Consider the following 13,605-nt stretch of genomic DNA (forward strand, 5'->3'; position numbering starts at 1 on the left):
GCAGAATGCAGAAAACTTAAGCTCTGCAACACAGGCAAGTCCTGAACATCCCTGAGAGGTGAGGCTGAGTCTAACTCACCTTGTGGGACTAGGGGCAAAGCAGGTGTTGTAGCCTGGCAGGATCAGCAGCACCTTCCAGAAGAGCTCTCGCCTGGGCACCAGCTGGCATTCAGCCACCAAGGAGGGCAAATCCAAGGGCGACCAAGCATCCATGCTGGCAAGAGACAAAATTGACATAGAAGGGGCAGGTGGCACCCTGGGAGACTCCATGTTTGAATTCCCCTCAAAGTGTCCCCACTTTTCAAAGAAATAAAACAATGTTTCACTTTCTAGAAACATTTACCCAGAAATAGGAAGCCACATGTGGAATTTATTATGTATTTTCAAAGCCAACTGGCCATGATAGTCATCTGCCACGACACGTACAGCCCCCCTTTTCTGCCATACTGTGTATAGGCAAAGGAAGATTTTGTAAAGTCTTTTTTTAAAAAAGAAAAAGATTCATAGAATCCTAGATTGGAGATGAAAGGGACCTTAGAGGTGATTGGTTCCAACTTCCTCATTTTACAGATGAAGAAACTGGGGTATTGGGAATTAAATGACTTGCCCAAGGTCTCCCAAACAGTAAGCGTCTAGAGCTGGATTTGAACCTGCCTCTGAGTTCAGCCATCTCATGCATCATTGGGCAAATCTATATTTACCATATTGATTCCTGGAGCTCCCATGGCAGACCGTCCTTCCCTGACCTTGATAATATGAAACACAGATGCAACCCTGAATTATAGTATCAATTATACCATGCCTTCCCCTCCCCCAGAATGTTTTAATACTCCTTCCTGCCTCCAGATTTTCATTAAAAATGCAAATTCCTGGTACTCAGCATCATAGGAACAGATTTAGGTCTGAAAGCAAATTTACGACCCACAGAGGTTAGGTGACTTGTTCAAGGTCACACAGGTAGCAAGTGGAAGAATCCCAGTTTAATCTCAGGCCTTTGGCATTCATTCATGTTATTCTGCTTCCTGTTTATTTCTTTTCAGTAGGACCCTGCAAGCAAAGCTCCTAGGATCATAGACATCGATTATCTGGTGACTCACCTCATCCATCTCTGGCTTGCTTCCTGTTGGGCACCTCAATGATTCAGACCATTCTCTGGACCTGCCACAACTGTCAATTCACTGTAAGAAATGAGGGTGGGGCCAGTCACTGAATAAATACCCCTCAGCATAAGCTTGTCATGGCACCAAGAATATACATCTCCAGATGTGACTTCTATACAAGTCAGGAAAATAAAAAGACCCAACTAAAATACCTCTTGGATCTGCTCAACACCACCTCCCCTATCTAACCCCACTCTGTGGATGCTGCTAGATTGAATAGTGGGCAGAGCTCTGGACCTGGAGTCAAGAAAACTTGAATTTAAATCCTGTTGGAGAAACTTTCTAGTGACCCTGAATAAATCATTTCATCTCCCTCAGCCTTAGGTTTTTATCTGTAAAATGGGGTTAATGATGAGACCCATCTCACAGGGTTGCTGTACCAACCTTAAAGTGCTATATATACACATCTGTGTAGTACATAGCTAGCTATGGTATATCATAAGAGAAAAGGCAAAGGCAAGAGAAGGTGTGAGCTTGAGTAGAGGCTGCCAGTGCTCCCAAGTTCCCACTGCTCTCTGCTGCACATGGAAAATATATTACAAGGGGCATTTTGACTGCGCATGTGTGGATAGGAGAATCAAGAATGTTCAGTGCCAAACACTAAGATCTTCTTTTCTCTCTCTCTCTCTCTCTCTCTCTCTCTCTCTCTCTCTCTCTCTCTCTCTCTCTCTCTCTCTCTCTCTCACACACACACACACACACACACACACCCCTTAAAAGTTAAAGACATTTGCCTGCTGGGAACTGGCCATTGATGTTTATATTTTGTTTTGGGACGCCCCCTCCCATGCTCTCAGCTAAAACAGCAAAACTACCCTTCCAGACTCTTTAGAGGGAAATCTAGACACTGAACAAGTTCAATTTTTATCAAAAGCAACTATTGTCAATGGGGACTTTTTGTCTGTTTTTACCATAAATGTGAAGCTAAAGAGGCTTCTTCCCCTTTGTTCTCACTTCCCAAGGGAGCAAGCTCCTCTTCACTCAGGCTCTCATTCTCTTGCCAGTCTCCTCCTCCGCTTCTGTTCAATAGCTCCTCAGGATGGTCAATGAGTCTTTCCTGCCTGCCTTCCCCTTTCTCGCCTTTCTCTTCTGCTGAATCCTCTTCTCTTTTTCTTCTTTGTCTCTCACTGATGTCTGCTGGCCATTTCTCTAAGCCATCTCCAGCTCCTTCTTGCCAGCAGCCACCTTCCCAATCTTGTGCTGCCAGCCCTTTCCTGTTGTCTTGTTCTACTCTTTGGGCAGTTTCATCTTCTTTTGCCCAATATTTCTGTTCTTCCCGAGAGAGTTCCTGACTTCCTAGTGTTTCCAGGTACCTTTGGACTTCATTTCCCCTGTTTATTCCTTCTTCACCAGCACTGGCTTCTGATTTCTCCCCATTGTCATTCTTTTGATAATCTTCCTCCTGTTCACTGTGTGTTTCTTTTTTTCTTTCCTTTTCTCTCTTGTTTCCTATTTCTTCTTCTTTGCAATATTTTATATTCAATAAAATTTCCCCCTGTTTCTCTATAGTCCCTTCCTGTTCTAAACCACCTTGTCTCCCTTTCATTTCTTTTCTGTCTCCCACTAGGTGTTTCAGGCTTTCTTCATACTCTCTTGCCCAGATTTCTTCTAGTTCTCCTACATATAATTTCCCCCAACTCTTCCCCACTGCTTCTTCTTTTGCACATGTCCTTTCATTCCCCTTTTCCCATTCTCTTTCCCAATCAGATTCTGCTGCATCTCTTGTGTCACTCGTTCCCTTATGCACTGTCAGGGCTCCTCCATCTTCTTCTTCAATCCTTTTCCCAGTATCTCCTTCAAAGCAGCCTCCTTTCTGGGATTTGTCATATTCTCTTTCCTCACACCTTCCAAATTTTATTTCTGGCTCCTCTCCCTTGGGTTGTTCTTCATGTCTTCCTTCACAGTGCTTGCTCCCTATTTCTCCTTTAATTTCTTCATACTCTGCTCCCCATTTTGGTCTATTCTATCTTCTTCCTTTGCCTTGATCTCTTAGGTCCTGGTTGTGCCCATCTAGCTCTTGGCTGTTTCTATATGTCTCTTCAAAGGTTGCTTCCGACTCTGCTTCTGGGACTCCATAGATTTCCCATCCCTGCTCTTTTTCTTTTAGCTCCCAAGTACTTTGAATTTCTTGAGCTTGACCTTCCTCTTCTCTTGGACCTTCTCTGGATTCCCTTCCCCATCCTTGGCAACTAAGCTCTTCATCTCTACTTCTTTGTCCTCCATCTTCATTCTCCCAGTCTTCCTCACTTGCTTCGTATCCATGATCTCTTCCTGGGTCTTTTTTACATCTTACTCCCCAGACTTCTTTGTCTAGTCCTTCATGATCTCCCATTCTCCACATTTTTCCATATTTTCTTTCCCCTACTTCTCTATGTTTTCCCTTGTCTTTCCCTTGATTTTGCTTGGTCCCCCCCCCCCATCCAGTGTTGCATTCTCACTGCAATCTTTTCTCTGAGATGTTCTTTTGTTTCCCTCCTGGAGACATTTCCCACATTCTTTTCTCATGGCTGTTGTGTTGACTTCATCATATTTCTCTTCTTTGTGGTGCTCTCTTCCTTCTTTTCTCTCTACCCGCATTCCTTCCCATATTCCTCTGCCTCTATCTTCCTGCCCTTCTTGATTTTCTCTCTTCCATATACCCAGATATTTTAATGGGATTCTTTCCAGCTCTTGGGGTTCTTTTTTTGCATGTTCATCTTCTTTTTCTCCTTTATCTTTTCCTGCCCATTCTCATTCCTCTACTTTTTCTCTGTTACTTCTGTTATTGCATTCTACATTTTTTTTCTCTTCTGCATTTTCTTTCCCATTCATCTGCTATTACTTTTCCTTCTAGGCCTGGATTCTTTTTGACCTTTTCTCCATTCAGATCTTCACCACTGTATGATGTTTCACTTAATTCTTGTTCATTTTCTATTTCCTGTTCTTTATAGTCTCTTTGTCTGGGTGACTCACCCCATTTTCTTCTTATTCCATTGTCCTGGTCTTTCTGATATTCTCTTTCCCATAAGTTTTCATTGAGATCACTACTCCATCTGTTACCATATTTTATTTCCAAGCTATCATCCACCAGTTCTCTATCTTCAATTTCCCATTCTTTTCCATAGTTACTTCCCCATACTTCTCTTTTCCATCTTTTTTTTTTTTTTTTAGTGAGGCAATTGGGGTTAAGTGACTTGCCCAGGGTCACACAGCTAGTAAGTGTTAAGTGTCTGAGGTCGGATTTGAACTCAGGTACTCCTGATTCCAGGGCAGGTGCTCTATCCACTGCGCCACCTAGCTGCCCCATCTTTTCCATCTTTTTGTTTCTTTTTTCCCTTGTTCATATCCCCTTTCATATTTTACTTCTCTGTTTTTCCTTTCTAATTTCCATATATGTCCATCCAGTATTCTCAAGTATTCATCTTCTAAAGTTGCTTCTTTCGATTGTTGAGCATCATCTTGTCTTCTCTCATCATGCTGCTCCTGATCTACTTTTCGGAGGCTTTGTCTCTCCCATTTTATCCTTTCTTCATTTGAACATTTTCCTTTTTCTCTCCCCCAGATGTTCAGGTGTTTGTAGTTTTCTTTTTCCAGTTTTCTTATTTCTTTCTTTTCACATCCTTTTCCCCTTTTCCTCCTCCATCTTTTCTATTCCAATACAGCTCCTGGTCATATTCTCTGTCTTCTCCTCTAAAGTGTCTTCCCTCCTTTCTTCCTCTAAAATTTAGTTTCCAGGCTTTCCTTTCTCTCTTTTCTCCACCTTTTTCTACTCCACATTGCCCCTCCCCTTCCCCATCTTTTCTTCTTTGTTTTTCTCTATACTCTCTTTCCCAGTTTTCATGTTTTCCCCATTCTCCATATTTCTTTGTCATACACTGAATATTCTGGCCTCCTTTTTTGTGACTTTGTCCTTTCTCATTACATTCTCTTCTTGTTTTTCTGCCTTCATGGACTCTTTCCCAATTGGCTTCTTTTTCTCCATGCCTTTCTTTATATTTGTGTTCCCTATCCTTGCTGCTTTTTCTTTTCTGGCCTTGTCTTTGTAGTTTTTCTTTCTCCTCTTCCATGTCTTTTTGCTTTCTTTTTCCTTTTCCTAATTCTATATAATTCCGCCACCATTTTTCTGCCTCTTCCTTAACTGCCCCTTTTCTTTCCCAAATGTTGTCTCCAGAGCCTTCTTCTTGCATTCCTTTATGTGTTCTTCCCTTTCCTCTTTGAGATATTCTCTCACAACTGTTTTCTTTTTCCCGTTCTTGATTTAGTTGTTTGTGTTCTTGGGAGTTTTTTCTTCTTTCTTGATGTCTTCCAGTTTTCCTTACATGGTTTTGTCTTTATAATTTGTCCCTTGTCAACCACTTCCAATTCTTCCTCATAGCATAGTACCCTCTTTCTTCCTCCTTTTATCTCCCTAGTGTGTCTTTTTAGGCATATTCTGCCTTCTGGTGCCTCATCTGAAAATTCCCATATTTTCTCATATTTATGATCTCTATTACAAGCTCTCCCTTCTTTTTCCTTTCCCTGTCCTCCTTTCCTATTTTCTTGACCATGGCCATCCCCATACTTCATTCTTCCACCTTGTTGATCATCTTCATCTTGGTCTTCCTTTCCTTGAAATTTTCTTACTTCTCTGTTTTGTCCTTTCCATCTCTCACTATGTTCTCTTTCCCATTCTTGCATTTCAAACCATCCTCTGTCATCATCATCTTCCTCCCTACTTTCATCTTCTCCTTTCCAACCAAGTTCCTTTTGGCCTCTGTTTTCTGTTTTCCATTCTTCTTCATATTGTTAAGGGCTAAAATTCTAGCTAGTCTGTCTAAAATATCTAATGAGTGGTCGCCAATAAATTATAAGCTTTAGCAAGAGTTAGACTTTTAAGCATTTATTAAGGAGAATAAGAATTTGGTAAAGAGAGAGAGAAAGGCCTAGATTCCTATCTATTAAAGGGAGAGCACATTTCTAGCTCCCTTCTCCGCCAGCGTCCTCAGGAAAGAGCCCCAGACTCCGCGCCAGTCTCTTCCTTCCTCCTCCCACTAGTCCGCGTCACTTCCTGATACCAAAGACAAGACTCCTGGTCTTGCCCTCAAAGACCTTCGCTTCATGGGCAGAACTCTTCTACAGTTAGTATCCAGCAGGTGGCGTTATTCCAATCATTACAGTCCCCCCTGTTGTTCCTCAAGAAACAAAATGTTTCCTTGACGGAACAGTAAAAAGAATATAATAACTATTGATAACTAATAATATGTGAACAACAATATAGAAAAGGAAGAGAGGAAAGTTTTGTCCAGAGGGGCGATTTTTTTGTCCTCATGAACCGACGCTTTGACATTAGTCTTGCAAAGGGAGGGCCTCTGCAGAGAATACATGTTACAGATGGTGTATATTATAACAGAAAGAGAAAAAAAACAACAAAAAGAACAAATCAAAACTGTTCATTTAAAGTCTCTGAAAGTCTTTTCTCAGATGTCCTCTAGGTGTAGTCGTGGAATGGAAGTCTTTTCAGGGGTTGATGTGTGGATGCTGGTAATCAGCCAGGAAAATTTCCTACAAAATTGAGCTTAACACAACTTTAAAATAGCTTTGTCAATAATCAAATCAAACAATGAAAGTTCTCAAAAACATGTCTAAGGGAATTCAGAATCTTAGTTGTTACACATGAAACATATAATAAAACAAAAATTGAACCATTCTTTAAAATTATAATATTACTATAGTCCCCCCCCTTATGGAGGGTAATTGAGAAGACAATTGCTGCGATATTAATTATTAAAAATAATTTTTTATCTTTGTTTCATCACTTTTTGCATCATCTGCCTAATTATCCTCATGCCATTATGAGAAATTAAAAAATCTAATATAATTGGTAACAGGTGTCAAGGCCAAATTCAACACTGTATTTATCATGACACCTGAGATAATTATGGGGGTTACCATAAAAGAACAGAGAAATGATGGGATATGAGCATTCCCACACTTGAGCAATATGTACTGCCCATACAGTATGCCAGGCTTAAAATAGGTGGATGGAATATATGTCCATGCCACCGAACATATTGGAAGAAACTGAGTCAGACTTAATCAGATGCATGGGATTGAGATGTCCATGGCATCAGGCATATAGGAGGGAGCATAGAAGCCAGGTGTAGAAGTGAGATGGGTGGGATGAATACTTCCAGCCATCTGTACAATATTGTGGGGAAAAAGAGAATAAAATATTAAACCAAGAGAATCCAACCTCAACATTTGTCAAAAGCCGTTCCCTCGGCCATACCTTGACTTCATGCATGTCTCCCCTCATGTGACAGTTCAGTGTCTGCTCTTGCATGTATTCCTCTTGTGATTGGATGGCATCTTGGCCAACTGGCATCTGATAACTCAGAATAAAGGCAATTAATGTCTTAAATGATAAGTTCCCATAATCCAAGTCTCATATGGATTTAAAAATTGAGGATAATAAATGATTGCAAAAAATGTGAATACATCTTGACTCAGAACACAATATATAATTATGCAACAATTTCAAATAATACCTCTTTTTACTTAGTATACAATTACTTTTGTGAAAAATCTGAACATACTTAAATACAAGTTAAAGCACAACAGAATCTCAAAGAACTTTTTTTTTTTGAAAATAGAAAACTTTTACAAATGTTCCCCTCTTTTTTTTTTTTTGGAATATGCTTATCAAAAATAATACTTCTAGAATCAATTTATACTTGCCATGGCAACCAATTTGCCAGGGAAATGCTTTAAAGAGTTTGATCAAATAATCAGTTGAGAAAAAATAACAAAAACAAACAACTCAGAATATGGGAGCACAATACTCCTAGAATTAACATTGTATTATGAAATCAAAACCATGTTTCAAAATTAGATAGATGAATGAATAGAAGAAAATACACGTGGAATAATAAGACAATGAAATTCAAACTAGGGAAATCTAAATGAATATGAACTTAATATTAATAAGAGTATTATAAAATATAAACCTGATCACATGACTATAAAAAGCTTTTACAAATATTCTCCTTGTTTTAAAAACTAAGTATAAAACACAATCTCAAAAGCAGGAAAATCTCTACGAAAATAAACCCATACCATTAATTTCAAAATGTATATGTAATAGCATAGAAATCCTATGTAACCTCTGAACTGACATTAATACTCTGAATGAATTCAGAACACTTTTGATTCCGGTATCTAAAATCCCCAATACTCATATCAATACCTTGCTGCTTACTTCTACATTTCTGTACAATATATACCCTTCCATGGCAAAAGAAGCGGAGTCTTGAACTATGGTGATGATTGTCATTCTTATTCAGCTTAAGTTTTTCTTCTTTAACCCCTTTATATTGTCTGTCAGTCTTTTCACCATACAAATGCTTTATAAGATTACTAATTAAAGACAAAAGCAGGTTAGCAAAATTATGAACAAAACAAGCATATCTGGAATTTAAAGAGTTTTCTAAGATTGTCTCAAAAGCACAGCCAGGCCGGGGAAGGGCTGAGCCTGAAGCTGCAAATGCAGGTAGAAAAAGTTGAGCATGCGCATCAGATCTCTGGACTTCCCGGGCAGGGGAAGCAATGGGCTTGGCCATGGGAGGAGTAGAGGGTGGGGTCTGGAGAGGAGGGGAGGGACCAGCGCAATTTGAATCCGACTTGATTTTGAACTCAGGCCTGGATTCCTCTTCCCCCACTTTGCCTCCAGGTGCTAGGGGATTAAAAGCTTCTAGAGGGTGGGTCATTGCCTCCAGGCATGCAAAATTAGAGCAACAATTAGTGTTGGAACTGGGAAAAGCAGCAGGAATCTCTTCAGGTTTCTCTGAAAAAGCATGGTTGGGAGAGGGAGAGATATTTCCTCCTGTGAGTAAGTTACTGGCTCTTTTAACAAAAATAAAAAGAAAAATAGAAAATCCACAAAAACAAAGCATTAACATGATCTTATCTCCCATTTGTCTGGTTAAACAGACTAAAATCAAAAATAGGGTAATTAGGGAGTTTAAAAGGTCCATTCGAAAAAATTTAAAGGAAAACACAGCCAGTACACCAGTACTTAGCAGTTAAAGGGAGAGGGAGGGGAAATTTCTTACCCAACCAGCAGATCAGAAGACTGAGGTTTAGCTTTCCTCTTCGTGGTCAGCCATCTGTTAAGGGCTAAAATTCTAGCTAGTCTGTCTAAAATATCTAATGAGTGGTCGCCAATAAATTATAAGCTTTAGCAAGAGTTAGACTTTTAAGCATTTATTAAGGAGAATAAGAATTTGGTAAAGAGAGAGAGAAAGGCCTAGATTCCTATCTATTAAAGGGAGAGCACATTTCTAGCTCCCTTCTCCGCCAGCGTCCTCAGGAAAGAGCCCCAGACTCCGCGCCAGTCTCTTCCTTCCTCCTCCCACTAGTCCGCGTCACTTCCTGATACCAAAGACAAGACTCCTGGTCTTGCCCTCAAAGACCTTCGCTTCATGGGCAGAACTCTTCTACAGTTAGTATCCAGCAGGTGGCGTTATTCCAATCGTTACAATATTGTAGAATATTTTCCTTTATCTTTTCATTTTGACTCTGTGACTAATATTTGAGAGAAATGAAGAAATAAGGGCTTAACATTAGTTTAAACAAACATGCCAATCATGAAAAGAGCTTTATTCCAATTCAATCCCATACCATTAGGGAGGGAGACAGTTTAGAACTCAAACTTTTTTTTAAATGAGTGCTAAAAATTATTTTTATGTAATTGGAAATATTTAATGAAATAAATTAAAATAAAATTAAAATGATTTTTTAAAATTGCTGCATCAACTTCAATTGGTAGGACTAATAAATTTTGAACCATTAAAAAAACTTTCTTGAGGGGAATCTTCCTGAATTCTGAAATCTCCCTTGCTAGAGAGAGGCTCCTCCTATTTTAAGTTAACAAGACACTGAAGAGGTTATTTATAGAGTGGTTATATTCAGGTTTCCAACTGGTTTGAAATGAGGATGGAGAGATCAGGATGAGCCTAATTTTGCCCTTCCCCTCTGACCCTGTTAATTGCTCTCATCTCAGATCAGGTTCCCCAATAAAGGTATTAGACTGAAAAAATGCTGTGGAAATGCAAGGAAACTTGAGTTACATTCCAGTCTCATAATTATTTTTAGCTGTGTGATTTCGAGTTTTTTTTTTAAATTCTCAGTTTATCTCAGTTTTCCTTATCTGTAAAAAGAAAAATAATAATAAAATAATAATAGTAACCCCCCAAGGTTATTGTGAGGATCAAACGATATAGTGATTGTGAAGTGCTTAACACACTGACTGGCATATGGTAAGCACTAGATGAATGATGACTAGTGTTATTATTGGCCAGCTAGTTTGGCTCCTGGAATCAGGAAGACTCATCTTCTTCAGTTCAAATACAGCCTCAGAAACTTACTAAATGTGTGACCCTGGGCAAAGTACTTAATTCTTCTTTGGTTTCCTCATCATTCATAAAATGAACTGGAGAAAGAAAAGTCAAACCACTGTCTGCCAAGAAATGACAAACCAAATATCTACCAAGAAAACTCAAAATGGGGTCATGAAGAGTTGGACATAAATGAAACATGATTAAAATTATTATTATTATTTCTTTGATTGAATGTAATTGCATACCAGGTTTTAGGTGTGATTAGTATAAAATGTCAAAGGTCTAATGATTTCTATATAAGATAATTTGTAAATGTATTTCTCTAAATTGATGTCATCTAACTGACAATAATTTTTGTTTCATGTTTTATATACATGATATTGTGTATACTATTACTGTGTTTTTATTGAGAAATGCTTTGGAAAAATATTGTATCAGAAATTCTGTTAGATAATCAATTTTGTTTTAAATTTAGATTACAAATTGTGTTTTTGTAAAGAATATGATATAGTGGATAAAGCACGGGCCCTGGATTCAGGAGAACCTGAGTTCAAATCTGGCCTCAGACAATTGACACTTACTAGCTATGTGAACCCAGGCAAATTACTTAATCTTCATTGTCCCCCACACTCAAAAAAAAAAAAAGGGTGATAAAAATGAGATATTTGAAAACTTAAATGTTAAATGGGGTACATTTTGTTTGAAAACTAATCATAATAATAAGATTACTAGATTACTATAGTATTGAGTTTCCATTTGAAAGTTATTTATTATCACTCATAAAAATTATGAAAATATATAAGGTGGTTTAAAGATCTAACTTTAATACATTAAGATTTGTGAACTCTCAGGTATTAGTTGTGTGTCTGAAACCTGGATGGTGGTAAATTTTAACTTATAAGTAAAAGTAAAATGAAATGTAACTATAAGAAAAGCAAAAGGAAGTGAATAATTTACAAGTCCTAAATTGTAATTAGTGATATTTTGCTATTTGAGATAAAAAAAAAATCTTAGGACTTGATATTGTTTTGAGTTTTGATTATAGTCATGGTTGTCTGAATTGTCATGAAGCCAATAATAGAAAATGGCATGGCTGCTGTGAGGGCCAAAATTTGATATACAGAGCGTTATTTGGGTGACTCACCTTAATATTGGGGTCCCGGAAATATGAGGGACCTTTTAGGTTTAACCCTCCCCTCTGAACTGCCCTTTTTAGATATTTCTCCCAGGCCAATAAGAAAGGATCCTCTAAGCTTTAGTTCACAAAAGGATCAGATTTTATTACTTGGGAATTAAAAATAACAAAGGTGAAACTAATAAAAATCAAAGATAAGGAAATAGGAAAATAGAAATACAGAGAAATGCTCTTTACTCTAAACTTAACCTATTAGGGTTTTCCATAATTAAACTCACCAAACACCTGAACAGCCCGCCAGTCTAAGGTTGCTCACGTGTCACCGGACCACAGTCTCCACACCGAGGGCACAAACACGTGCGCCAGAACAGCGGTCGCCCGAGACAGAGCACGAACACACATGTCAGCACAAGGGCCCAGAAGGAAAAAGACCAAGTTCTGGAAGATGCCTCACCTTCCTGAAGCAGCCTGCCTTCCTTCATCGAGCATTCAATCTCTCCTCCTCCAAAAGCTGCCTTTCTGAGCTCAGTAGCATATGTAACCTCGGGGTGGGCCAGATGTGGCCCCTCCCAAATGAGTTAGCTAAAAACGGGAATTTTAATCTGTACCACAAATTATTTTTACCACGCTGCCATCTGAAAATTGTGACAGGTTGATGTATGTCCCTGAAAAACAAATTGAGGGGATGAACTTGACATAGCCTAAGAGCCTCAGTTTCCCCATTTTACTATTTCCTTTTGAATAGGAAATCTTCTCACCTGATTAATCCTTAGCCTGGCTTTTGATCCCCTGTGACTATATGATTGGTTGTCAAATATCATACTTCCCTGGAATCAAAGAGAGCTAAGGGGGCTTTCCCCCCATTATGGTATATGTCAGGTCAGTCTGATTCCTTGAGGGAACAACTCTTGACATTGGTACAACTATATCCCTACTTTTCCTTTTACAGCATATTTCTATAATAAAGATAGGTGAGCAGTTGAAGTTTTCTAAGTATGATACTAAATCTATTAATAGATTGATACCAAAACATCTCTGAATTACTTTAATAGGATGCAAATTTTTTTTAAATCTTACAATTTTAATCTCTATTTGTGGTCAAATTATAATTTGTGATCAAATAATTTGTGGTCAAATGGGGATAATAGTCTTCTAAAGGGGGAATTAGACAAAATAATAAGACAAAGATATAATTTAAAGGTTTTCCAATTAAATTGAATAGTAAATTTTGAGAAGGTGACAGGATTAGACCTTTTTCACTAAGAACTATATAAATATATATGATTGGCTTCCAAATGCATCTAGCATGGAAATTCAGGCTTTGAGTATGTTTTCCTAATAAAAATTATATTGGGGATTTTACATATAAAATTGTATTGATAATTATAAAAAAATTGATATTATTTCTATATTTTAAATTATCTGGTAATTTTAAAAGACAGAAGAGTTCATTTTACAATTTCACGTGAAATTTTAAGATGATTCTTATATCAGGTTTAGATAAAAATAAAAACAGCAAGTTGTATATGAAAAATTCAATTCTCTGAACTTTTAGGTTTAGAAAACCAAATTTAAGAGATTGCATTAAACTGTATTAATTTTTGTTACTGGCAGATGTTAACAGAATTATTTAGGAACCTCTACAAGTGATTTGTAACCAGAGAAGCAGAGTCCCTTTCAGAGCTCTTCTGAGAATGAAGCCTATTCCAGAATGTCCAAAAGAAGATATCCAGGAACCAGGCAACTACATTGACATCTGGGACACAAAACAAAATGTGAACATTAAATGGACATTGGGAGTGGGTTACTAGGATACAAGTAGACTTGGTGTTAGTTAATATTAATGATCATTATTGTATTCCTTTGGCCTTTTGTTTCATGGTGTTTATGTTTAAGTTTTCTTCATTTTCTTCATTGGCAACATGTAAATTTCTCTTTTCAAAAATTAGTCCAT

The sequence above is a fragment of the Dromiciops gliroides genome, chromosome 4 (assembly GCF_019393635.1).
Source record: "Dromiciops gliroides isolate mDroGli1 chromosome 4, mDroGli1.pri, whole genome shotgun sequence".
Taxonomy (NCBI): Eukaryota; Metazoa; Chordata; class Mammalia; order Microbiotheria; family Microbiotheriidae; genus Dromiciops; species Dromiciops gliroides.